Source organism: Hakea prostrata, chromosome 5 (genome assembly GCF_041222555.1).
Source record: "Hakea prostrata isolate BN-2017 chromosome 5, UWA_Hpros_2, whole genome shotgun sequence".
NCBI classification, from domain to species: Eukaryota; Viridiplantae; Streptophyta; class Magnoliopsida; order Proteales; family Proteaceae; genus Hakea; species Hakea prostrata.
Window position 1 is genome coordinate 51503207 of NC_142604.1, and position 12684 is coordinate 51515890.

The 12684-nt window shown below is 40.2% G+C and overlaps 1 protein-coding gene across 1 annotated transcript in view; it reads left to right on the forward strand.

Moving 5' to 3' along the window:
* Nucleotides 1-12684, forward strand: part of LOC149016452 (ATP-dependent 6-phosphofructokinase 5, chloroplastic-like) — a 39575-nt gene that overhangs the window by 6736 nt on the left and 20155 nt on the right. The gene's annotated exons all lie outside the window — the stretch shown is intronic.

Sequence of the window (12684 nt, forward strand, 5' to 3'; positions counted from 1 at the left end):
CATAAATTGACAAGTATAATTCCCTTTTCTATTTTCTGTTTAATGACATGGAAATATCAATCAAACTAAGATTGCTGAAAGAAAAATTTTACAGGTACAAGCCCTTCTTCCTTAAAATTGGACTGAACCATTTTGAAGGACTTGAGAATCACATTTCTTTTTAAAACAATGGCATTTTAACTTTTCTTGTAATGACGAGCATTGATAATATGCTTTTTAAAATTTTTGGTTTGAGTTAATTCTGCTACTTTTGATGCTCCAAATTTTTTATGTTAACTTTGATCAAGAGTTCCTGTATCATGCAGGAACTCACTTTGGTTTTAAAAATATATTAATAGTGTGGAAACAAAACCTATCAAGACACAGAAAAGAATGGAACTCAGAAATAATCACATGGTTTTGCAAGATTTCCTGCATCCATAGTAAGGTGAGTTTTGTTTCACTATCAACGGAGAGTACGGTTACAGCTACTCATCCTAACACCTCCCCAAGTTGCATTACAGAATTTTTCTGAAATACCTATCTTGTCGTCAAAAATATTTCCTCAGGCAGTTAGGCCTCCCAGCCCCAAACGCTGCATGGACCTATTGGCTTGTTGAGGCCTTCCCAGTATCCTAGATTAACATGCAAGGTGGGTCAAGTCCTCCAGGCCTTGAGGCCTATGGTTTCCACGCAATAGCCCTTTAAATCAGCCCATGAATCCAAGTGATAGAATACAAGACATCGTGCCTCAACTATAGAGCCAGCACTTGTATGAAACAAAGAAGAAATGAAGGAACAAAAGTTGCAGGAAACTTTTAAGAAATGAGAATATGAGATGCACCTCCCCAGTTTCTCCTTCCTGATAGCCATGAAAGCTCCTAGTCCTCTCTCTATTCATCCTGCCTTCCATGGCCTAATAAGACTGAATTTGTAGAAATGGTAACGTTCGGGGAATTAGTCTCGTTCTATGTGGATCTAACTAAGTTTTAGGATATAAATAGAAAATTCTGTTCAACTTCATTGGAGCAGCCTTGCTAGCAGTGAGACTCAGATTTTGAACCGCAATATGAAAATGACACTCTATTAAGAGTGAGAATCCCAATTTACTGTGTAATGGTAGTATGATACCGTTCAATGTATGCTAGTTTAACCACTTTTATGCTGCTCTATTTCTTTTAATTAGCACCCTTTTTCATGTTAGGTTTATGAGTCTGCACCTACACTTACCTAAACTTCCAATCTTGGGGTTTTCTTCTATGAAACTGACTAGTTTATTGACTCTTATGTATTCTAAAGGGATTTTGGAAAAGAGAAGACTTTGACTTGTGGATTTTGTACTACTTTAACAAAATTTTGATGGAAACAGTTGAAAATTGATGGTGAAAGGATGTTTCAGTTAAATGCTTATTCAAGGATTGATGATCTGCAAGGAGGGAAGAGTTGGAGGGTGTTCAGGATCATGCTATTGCTAGTCGTAGTAGGTTGGTTACAACTGAGCTGAGGCATTTTTCAATAGCAATAAGTACTTTTTTTTTTGAATGAATAAATAATTATATTAAAGCAAAGAGGAATACAAGGTCTTTACGAAGAAGACCGGAGGGAAGAACTAAGACCCCAGGAGACAACAATAAGCCTGTTCCTTGGGGTATCATCGACCGGGGGGTGGGGGATGCTACCAATCTGAGAAACATCAAAGAAGATGGCATTCCAAATCGGTCACGGCGGTTTGGGGTCCATCTCCGGAGATGCGCTCCACCAAGGTGGTGGATTAGGGCCAAAACCTAGCTTACCAATCCGATCGCTGGGGAGCCGTTTTCTCAAATCCAAGCCAATCTCGCCAATCCGGGCGTCTCGACGGGGCCTATGAGGGGGCTTTCCCCGTAGATCCGGAGAAGGGCAGCAAAGAAGGGTCCTGGTTTCCCGCGGACCGCGAGGATGCGTTTGGGTTACGGGGTGTGGCGGTCGGAGGGATGCTTGGGTGGGAGAGCGATTGAGGGCTCTCCGGGTAGGAGTGGCGGGGGTGTAGCCTTTGAACCGACGGGGGCGGGAGGTTTGGGGTTTGGGGCCAGGAGGTTCTGCCGAGCGTGGGGGTTTGGTGGGGCGGGCCATGGTGAGGTCATGGGGGAGTCGGAGAGGGGGGAGGGAACTCCACTGTGTGAGCAAGGGAAGGGGGAGGAATCCATAAACCATTGGATGGCCGACAAGGGGTGGTTTGGGGTGCGGGAGTCATGCGGTGCGGGGACCAAAGTGATTGTAGAATGTCCATCGGGTGCCACGGGTCAAGCCAAAGGAAGTGGAAGAACCATTGAGGTGGAGATAGAGATGGCGAGATAGCTTGGGGCGGAGGAGAGATTTTCCTCCAACCCGAGGATTTGAGGGCAGGCAGTCCGAGGAATCCGCCGAAGAGGTAAGAATAGACCCACCTAACCCAAATAGTCATGCTTTGGGCAATTTTCCAAATAAGTTTGAAGAGACAAGCCAAATTTACGTCGATCCGCGGTGCCCGCCCCCTTCAGAGGTAGGGCGACAGATGGAAGCCCAACTCACAGGACGAATGAATCTAGAGACTTCCGCCCTTTCCAAAGGAAGGCACGAATAGGATTCCATTGCTGGTGGTGGCTTTGGGGAGGAGATATACATAGAGATAGGTGGCTGGGCACGATGAGGGTGGAGATAGGTGGACTGAGCAATAAGTACTTAGATTGATATGAAAACCAAATTCTTCAATTGGAAAACCTATCAACAAATGGTATCATTTAACTATGTAAAGCTAAGATTAGGAACACTTAACCTGAATTACCCACAAATCAGAGAATTATATACAAGGACTGAAGTCAGTAATTTAGGTTCAACCCAGACCAGCTACCAAACGTATGACTAGATCAGTTTCAAATGAAGCTTGTATGTAGTGAACAACTGCTGCAAGTTTCATTTGATTCTGCCAGTTGGATTTTGAAAATATGGTACAAATCACCAAAACAAAAACTTTGTGGTGTAAGGCAAATCAGCGAGCTGATTGGCTTCAAACTTAGATAGAGAGAGGCCTAAGTGATGTGACGCTGTGCTGCAATTTTGAAAGTAATGGGATGGTTGGATTCTCAGCTGAGGAGGTGGACTGAATATGAATGTTTGGTTCAGTCATGGAAAATGGAATAGAGTGATGGATGGATGAAATGAAGGGGATGGTGAGATGTAATAGGAAATGTATAAATCCACCGGGGTTTGAGAGGTTTTTTTTTTTTGGGGGGGGTGAAGAAGAAGGCTTCAGCAGTCCAATTCTTGAATTAAAGCATCAGCTGAAAGCTTGAATGGTGGCTTTAGAGTAAGATCTCTTCAGCTTGATGGTCTCAACAGCAGCATCTGTTCAGGAGCAGTAGCAGTTGGCTTGGTTATGGAAAATGGAATGGAGTGATGGATGAAATGAAGGGGATGGTGAGTTGTAATAGGAAATGTATAAATCCAGCAGGGTTTTGAGAAAGGTTTTTTTTTTTTTTTTTTTTTTTGTGTGGGTGGGTGGGGGGGGGTGAAGAAGAAGGCTTCAGCAGTCCAATTCTTGAATTAGAGCATCAGCTGAAAGCTTGAATGGTGGCTTTAGATTAATATCTCTTCAGCTTGGTGGTATCAACAGCAGCATCTGTTCAGGAGCAGTAGCAGTCGGCTCTGAACAAGAGAAAGGCGGCAAGTGTAAGCAGATTCAGCAAACTTCCTTCAGTGTTAGATTTAGCTGTCAACACCAAGGTTCCCTAGACTAGGTGTTTAGCTCCCAGAGCAAGGCCTTGGCCTTTCTTATCACTCAAATTGGACAAGAGAATAAAGTGCTCAAAGTATAACTTCAATAATCATTATTTGAACCATTCTGGGGCTGAGAGTAGCCTAGTACATCTTATATATAGAGCTCTCTTGCTTGATCAGCAAGTTATATGAGAACCAAATCTTAATTCAAAAATAGAAACTACTTGTTGGGAGATAAAGCTGATTCTCTCCAACATTAAAATGGAAACAACAATATAGTAATCAAGTTAACAAAACAAAACAAAATAAAATCTTATAGGTCTTCAGTACTTCATATCTGCAGTTGAAAATCTCAACCAAACCCAGCCAATAGGCTGAAAACATGATCCAGGCCCTTGTTTTCATGTATGGTCAAGCTCAGCACGCCAAATTTGCACCCCTAGCCCAGAGTATGTCATGATAATGGGTGTTAAAGTATACGTAAATTTGGAGTTTACTGTTCACGTGAACAGTAAAAGCTGTGAACAGTAAAAACAGCTTTTACTGTTCACGTGAACAGTATTTTGCTGTTGTTTTGATTATATTTTCTATTTCTAATGTGGGAATCTTGCTACATAAGTTTTGGGAGTTTTTTTAGAAAGCATAGTTTCTATTTTGGTGGTAGTTTCTATTTTCAGAGCTTTCTATTTAGGAGTTAGGAAGTTACTAAAGCTGTAATATTTTGTTTCCTTCTTCTAGAGGACAATTACTCGTCTCTCAAGTTGTATTAGATTCATTATAAGCTATAATTAAAAGTGCTCTGTGATTCTAGACTTTTTAGCTAAGAATCCCAGGTCTTTTCTACTGATTTTTCATCTCTCTTCTCTTCTTCTTCTTCTCTTTTTTCTCTGTTTAAGTTCAACTGCTATTTTGATTGTTTAAAGCTTGTTTTCTAACATGGTATCAGATTTTTTTTTTTGAATCAAAATAGTGTTGTTCTCAATATTCTCTTCTGAAATTCTTTTTTTTTCTTTCTTCTGTTTCCTTGGTGTGCAGCTACCTAATGCTGTATATTATGGACTGTTAGATCAGATATTCATGTGAACTGATCTTCTCTACCTATTACCTTACTCTTACACGTTCCATAACTTCAATACCTTTGTTACCTCTTTTTTTTCTCCTATTCTGTCCTAAGGTTGCAGAATTTTTTTTTGTGTTCTTTCTACTTCAAGTTTTGGAAAATTGATTTGAGTGATATCTACCTCAGTTTAATGTCTTCACTTACACGCGACTCAATCATGAGTACGGCTGAATCAAAAGGATCTCAAGGAGATCATGTAAACGTTCAAATTACATCTATCAAGCTTAAAGGTAGTTCTAATTACTTGTTGTGGTCACAAGCGGTTCGGGTGTACATACTTGCAAAAGGTAAGCTTAAGTTCATTAAGGATGAACCTCCTGCTTAGACTGACAAATCTTATTTTAGTTGGATCCAAGATGATGCAATCATCAAAAATTGGATGTGGAATAGTATGGAACCTGATATTGCAGCGAATGTTATGTTCCATAAAACTGCAAAGGGAATATGGGATGATTTGCATGAGACTTATTCCCAAGCTAAATATGACTCCGATTTTTAGTATTTATGAAAAGCTATTTCAATTTCAGCAAGCTGACAAGTCTCTGCAGGATTATTACAACTCCTTTAAAGGCATGATGGAGGAGTTGAATGCCTTTCAACCTCTCACCACTGATATAGAGAAGCTTAAGGCCCAACGGAATGAATTTTTTGTGTCTAAGTTTCTTGCAGGATTGAACCCTGAACTGAAATCTGTCAAAGGACATCTTCTTGCTGGTGAGCATGTCCCTAATCTTAGTGAAGCATATTCTAGACTTCAACGTATTGCCTTGCCTGAAGGGAGTTCTCCAAAAAAAAGTTCTAAAGGAGAGAATTCAGCCTTCACTACCTCTTATGGAAGGGGACGTGGTCGTGGTTCGGGGAGTTAGTAGGTCTTCCGGAGGTCGTGGTGTTCAACTGTCTGATAAGACATCTCGACTTTGTACTCATTGCGGCAAAACAGGGCACTTAGTGGAAGCTTGTTGGACCAAACATGGAAAACCAGAGTATAACAAGCACCTTGCCAATCATGCCGTTTTTGATGGTGGTACTGATACTGTAGCAAACAACGATAGTGGTTCTGGATCTTCTTCAGGGGACTTGTCTAAAACTCTAAGAGATGATGTAAGCCAAATCCTTCGCTGATTGCAAAATATTGAAACTGGCGCTTCCACATCCACTAGTACTTCTGCTGCCACACTTTCTCATGCAGGTAACACAGCACTTCTCACTTCTACTCCCACCCCTTGGATCATCGATTCAGGGGCCTCTTCCCATATGATTGGTAAGTCATCACTTTTTAGCTCTTTTTCTAAATCTACCACTATAAATTCTGTTGTTATAGCTAATGGGACTTCCACACCTATTCTAGGCTCTGGAAGTGTTTCTCCTGCACCTTCTCTTACTTTATCATCCGTACTTCATGTTGCTAACTTTCCTTTTAACTTATTATGTGTTAGTCAATTAACTAAAGCACTAAACTGCTCTGTGACTTTTACTCGCACTTATTGTGTTTTCCAGGACCTTCACACGAGGAAGACGATTGGTGGAGGGTGTGAAAGGAACGAACTTTACTATCTGGACTATGCTACCCCTATTGCGGCTCTTTCTGATGATTGTGTAGATGCTCTCCAATGGCACTGTCGTTTAGGCCATCTATCTTTACCTGGATTAAAAATTTTATTTCCTTCTTTTAAATCAGTGTCTAGATTAAATTGTGAAGCGTGTGAGTTAGGGAAGCATCATCGTGCCACCTATCCTCCACGCTCTATCTCTTGTAGTGAGTCCTTATTTTCTCTTGTTCATTCCGATATTTGGGGCCCTTGTATAATTAGTAATAGGCATGGTTTTCGATATTTTGTTACTTTTGTGGACGATTTCTCCCGTCTTACATGGTTGTATTTTTTAAAGGATCGACGAGTTCTTAACTACATTTAAAAGTTTTATTCATGAAATTCGACTCAATTTTCTCTTCTTATTAAAATTTTTCGGTCCGATAATGCTTTAGAATATGTGCAACATGATATATCTAACTTGTGTGATTCTCTTGGAATGATTCATCAAACCAGTTGTTCATTCACTTCCCAACAAAATGGAGTGGCTGAACGCAAAAATCGTCACCTCTTGGAGGTTGCACGCGCTATTTTGATTCGGATGAATGTTCCAAAGAGTTACTAGTGTGATGCAATTTTGATTCTGGTCATTTAATTAACCGCATGCCTATGCCTTTGCTTTCGAAAAATCTTTTTTCAATTTTTTTCCCAATAGAGAACCGTTTTCAGTTCCACCCAAAATTTTTGGTTGTGTGTGTTTTGTTCACTACCACATCCTTTGGATAAACTTTCCCCCGTTCTATTAAGTGTATTTTTCTTGGGTACTCACGCACTCAAAAGGTTTTCGCTGTTATGATCCGGTTCTTCGCAAACAATTTACAAGTGCGGATGTGACTTTTTTGAAGACACTCCTTATTATCTAAGTCAATCTGTGTTTGTTGAAAATGTTTTGGATGATACTCCTCCTATTCCCTCTTTAGTTCCTTCCACTAGCAATGTTCCTCTACAGGTTTATCCAAGACATAAGTTGCCAACATATTGTGACTAGTTCCTCCTAACAATATTAGCGCTCTCCTTTAGTGGAGCTCGAAGCTCCCTACGATGTTCCTTCTTCATCCTCTCCACCGTTCTTCTGGAGATCCCACTCGCCTTCGATGCTTACCAATTGCTTTAGGAAAGGTACTCGTCTTGCACTTTACACTCTAACATTGTTTATCCTGTTTCCAATTTTGTTTCTACCTCTCATCTCCCTCCTAGCTTTCGTTGCTTGCTTTGTCTTGTCTCCGTTCATATTCCAACCCATCATCCGAGCTCTTAAATTCCTCTAGCCCTATGGATGTGGAAATGGATGCTTTACATTCTCGTCATCATGGTCTTTAGTCAATTTACCTCCTGAAGATGTGTCCACTGTCGTGGGTGTTCAATTAGTACCATTCTGTCGTTACTGCCCCTTGTGGCTGGCTATACCAACATATGGTGTAGATTATTTTGAGACTTTTTCTCCTGTCAGCTTAATTCTTCCGTGTCTTGTATCTTTGGTTGAATTATGTTGGACTCTTTTTCAGCTTGACATAAAAAATGCATTCTTATATGGTGATCTTCTGAAGAGTTTACATGAGCAACCTCCGGTTGTTGCTCGTGAGCTTTCTTTTCCTTCTGCGTTTATGGACTCCTCTCCACCTTGTTTGATTTCGTTGTGGTCTTTTGGTTTTTCTGTTATTCTCACTCTATGTTTGTTGCTGATTTTTGTCATTTGCATTTATGTTGATGATATTGTCCTTTCACTGATGTTGATGCAATCCATGTGTTAAGCACACTTACAAAAATCTTTCCAAACCAAAGATTTAGGTGATCTACATATATCTTGGGATTAGTGATCCGTAGTAAAGGAGTAGTTTGTCACAAAGAAAGTATGTGTTAGATCTTTTGACCGAGACTCATGCTTCTTCTAAACCTACGCATTCCCATGGATCCTCGTTGAGTTCGTGATGTGTACTTGTTGATGATGTCCATTGTTCGGTCTTATTGGAAACTTATTTATCTTACTATTACTCGTTCATATTTCTTATTCTTGGTGTGTTGGTCTTTATCTTTCCTAAGGCTCTTATCCTGAGTCTTCTACCTCGTGTGCCAGGGCTCATCTATCCCAATCGTATGGACTTGGTTGCCTTTTCCATGCTTTATCCCTTTCCGGTCCCCTTTTTCTTTTCTTGTGGAATCTTGTGACTTGGAGAGTAAGAACTCCACCATTCTCGATCTAGTCTGGTGTATCTTGGCCCCACCCTGATTGATGTGGCTTCGTTCATTGTTGAGAATAGATTTCCGTTTCCCCCTTGAAATGTTTTGTGATAATCCCCTTCTTGCTTTCTGTGTTCCTGCGGCTATGTGTTGTCCTTTGTCTTCTGAGGAGCTTATACACTCCTTTTGTGCTCTCTGACCAACTAGCTTTTGTTCCCGCCTGTCCCGTTTTCGCTTCCTTCGTTCTGAGATTTGTATACTCCACTGGGAGAGTGTTGAGTATCGTTTTGGGTTTTCTTCCTTCTTCACGTGACGTACGCTTTCTTTCACTGCATATTTTGCTTTGTTTTGATTATATTTTCTATTTCTATGTGGAATCTTGCTCATAAGTTTTGGAGTTTTTTGGCTGTTTTTATTTTGGTGGTGTTTCTATTTTCGAACTTTCTATTTAGGAGTTGAGTTACCAAAGCTGTAATATTTTGTTTCCTTCTTCTAGAGGACAATTACTTGTCTCTCAAGTTGTATTAGATTCATTATAAGCTATAAATAAAAGTGCTCTGTGATTCTAGACTCTTTAGCTAAGAATCACAGGTCTTTTCTACTGGTTCTTCATCTCTCTTCTCTTCTTGTTCTTCTCTCTTTTCTCTGTTCAAGTTCAATTGCTATTTTGATTGTTTAAAGCTTGTTTTCTAACAATGGGAAAGAAGTTACTACTTGAAATTGGGTGAACTATGTGCCCAGGCACGATCCCAAGTATTATATAATTCCAAGGAAAAGTAACAACTAACTTGTCTCCCTATTTGAACCCACCTCACAATTTGATGGGATCTGGTAGAAGAGAGCCATCAGTGGAACTAGCATGTGGGAAGCAAGTTGGTTATATGATGAATGTCCAGAGCCACATTTTAAGTATGTGACCTCCAATATCAGCACTTAAAGCTAGAACAATAACTGCTCCTCATTCATTAGGAGTATATGGATATATTATCACTTTAATCAAGGCCATAGTCCTTTGAAGCTTCAATCTATCAGTAGAAAGACCCAAAAGCATTTCTGTGTCCTTTCTATAGTTTGTGGTAGGATTAAATAAAACTTCAAGGGATCGGTATGCAGGTCTATTATGTGAAAATTGGCTAATCTGATGACTGGTTTGAGAGTCCTAAATTTGATAGGAGTTTGTGTCCTAGACCTAGTTGGACTTCTTTAGTAAATGGGTTTAGAGGATTTGAATGGAGCTGTAACTTGGGGGAAATGTAGACCTAATATGGGGGAAAGATTCCTTCAAGTTTGAGTTAATTCCAATAGTTATACTGGCATAGATCTGACTTGGAAATAGTTGGAAAATTCAAGAAAAGTAAAACAAAAAAGGTGAGATGGAAGGGGGATGGGCCATACTGGCTGCCACTTACATGTATCTAGGAGCCTTGTCTTGAACTGTGGAGGACATGGAATGACTTGAGTGAGGTTGAATCCACAGCCATAGACGAATCCCTGCTTAGCTTCAGAAGAGACTCTAATCTCAAGCGTGAGCTTAAAAACTGAATTTTATTTATCTAAATCTATCAACTAGTACATGCACAGAGGCTTATTTATAGCTTTACAATCGCATTCCTAGTTGCACTTGAAAGTTGAAACAGAAAATTGAGTTAAAATATAACTTTAATTATAAGTACTAGTCTAATAAGGACTTTTTAATTAGTATATATCAGGTCCCTGATAAGGTCTATTTAATTCATTGTATTAAGCCTTTGATAAGGTCTAAATAATTAATGTGTATCCGGTCCTTGGTAAGGTTTATTTTATTAATGTGTATCACTCTAAATAGAATTGACTGAATTTAAACCAAATAAATAATCTATTTTCGTACTTGGCCTTAACACTAAATTTATGGCCTCGTAAGATAGGCCTTTATACCATATAAACATATGAAACAAAGGCTCAACCCCCATATTTGTCAACCCTAGGTTGAACTCAAAGGAAAATATCCCAAATTGGTGTTGGACCTTCACTTGATGTACCCTTGAATGAACGACGACTAGCTTTTTGTGCAAGAACAAACTCAAATGGGACCAAGACACATATTAGATATGTCACACCCCCACCCGCCGGTCTCGGTTACCCGCCCGAAAACCCGTGGGAGTGATCCGTCAGAGGATCCACGGTCTTACCCATCAATAATAATAAATGCAAGTAAAGATAATCATGAGCAAGAATAAGTTCAATAATTAAATAAAAGGAGTACAGGAGTCTAAATACTCCAATAAAATAATCAAGGAAAGAATAAATGATAAAAAAGAATATGAGTTCAGCATAAGCAATCAAAAAGAATTAAATGATCTTCTTTCCAGTTTCTTTCTCTAAAGCTATAAAATGTTTCTCATGTTTTTCAAGAAAAGGGGTTCTCCAATTCTTCTCCATACGATGGGCAAACTGCTTGGCAACTTGTTTTCTCCGCCCATCAATGGGTGCTATAAGCGCACTCCATGCACTCGCAGGAGCTCCCGCACAGGCTATCTCCATTTCCCACTGCCGGTGCCACATCCTCTTCATACGAGAAGGCTCCTTCATGGGAAACCAATCCATCTTCCGGCGCATATCCTCCATCTGTACAAGCTAATATAACATAGAAAATAAAGGAACGAGTTTTGGTGAACTCAGTAAGAACAACAATAATTCTCATCTATATGTCAACACCATCAGAAATAAATATATGATATGTATGAAGTGTAAAGTATGAATATTGCTAAGATCTAACTGTGCAAGTCTCTAACAGTTGACATGCTTTAAGATATATACCAGCCTTCCTCTAGGTAAGTCTAGTCACTCTGATCCGGCAAGGACTGGCTACCTCTGTAGGGATCCTGGTTAAAATGGTTAGTCCACATCTGGCTCTCAAACCATGGTTGGGGTTAAGTCAACACTCTCTCACCACGACCATTGGCATGAGTATTGGCGCATGTCGGGGTTCCTAATCCAATGCAAGTCATAATGGTAACATACTACATGAAGTCCAGATACGTCCCCTATGGCACCAACCAACTTGGTTCAGTATCCTTTGCAACCTAGGACTAGCTACTGCTATTGGACTCTATTCCATAACCCTATGGTCATCCACATATTGTTGGGGCAGAAAGCTCTCATGACTCCTCACGACACCCGGTCCGCTCCTTGGACGTCCATGAGCCCAACCCTAACATATGCAATCCTACCATTGTATGACCAACAGTGGACCATTGAGTCTCCGCACGGACTGGTTACCGTTGTAGGATGAAATAGAGTCACATCACCGTTGTCACGGGTCATCCGGCTTCAATACCCCTATCGAAAGGGTAGTAGTTTGTGGGGTACCTAGCCATGCAACTCTAGACTCTACCTAGGTATGTCATCCAGTAGTTATGACAGTGCTGGAGACATCAGCGAGCATGTGTCCCATATCACAACCCTCTGATATCTCAAGCTAAGATATCCCAATGGAATACCCTTTCCATCAGAACCACAAACCATCATCATCATCATACCACATTCATGATTGATAAAGCATATGTAAAGATGATACAAACAACAAGCATATAATAAGATCATCACGCTTTTCATGGTTACAACAGTATATAAAATGAAAGTACAATATTGAAAGACACTGGACTAGCATGTTCAAGTCATTTCATAAAGATGACGATGTATGTCCTTACCTGTAAATAAGTAGAATTCCTCTAGATTGCAAACCAAAAACAATTTTAAAACTTTTACTTGAAACAGAGGACACCTATAAACAGGGTTACAATAATATGTAAGTCGAATGAATCAAATCGGATAAAATCCAAACGTTACTTGCTCACTGGAAACCAGCCGGTCGCTTGGTCCAATCAACCGCCACTAGCAACCGCCCCCTAGTATATTGCTATACAAGGGTGCTTTGCTCAGGGGGTTGAAGTCCAAGTACAACCTAACCCTAATAAACACATGAGGGAGGTCTTACCTTCATTCCGGACATCTCTAGACATCACTTGCCTTCCAGAGATCCAACTACCAAGCAAGGCAGACTCTTCAACAGGAGAATCCAGATCCATGGGTTCAGGGTAGGGA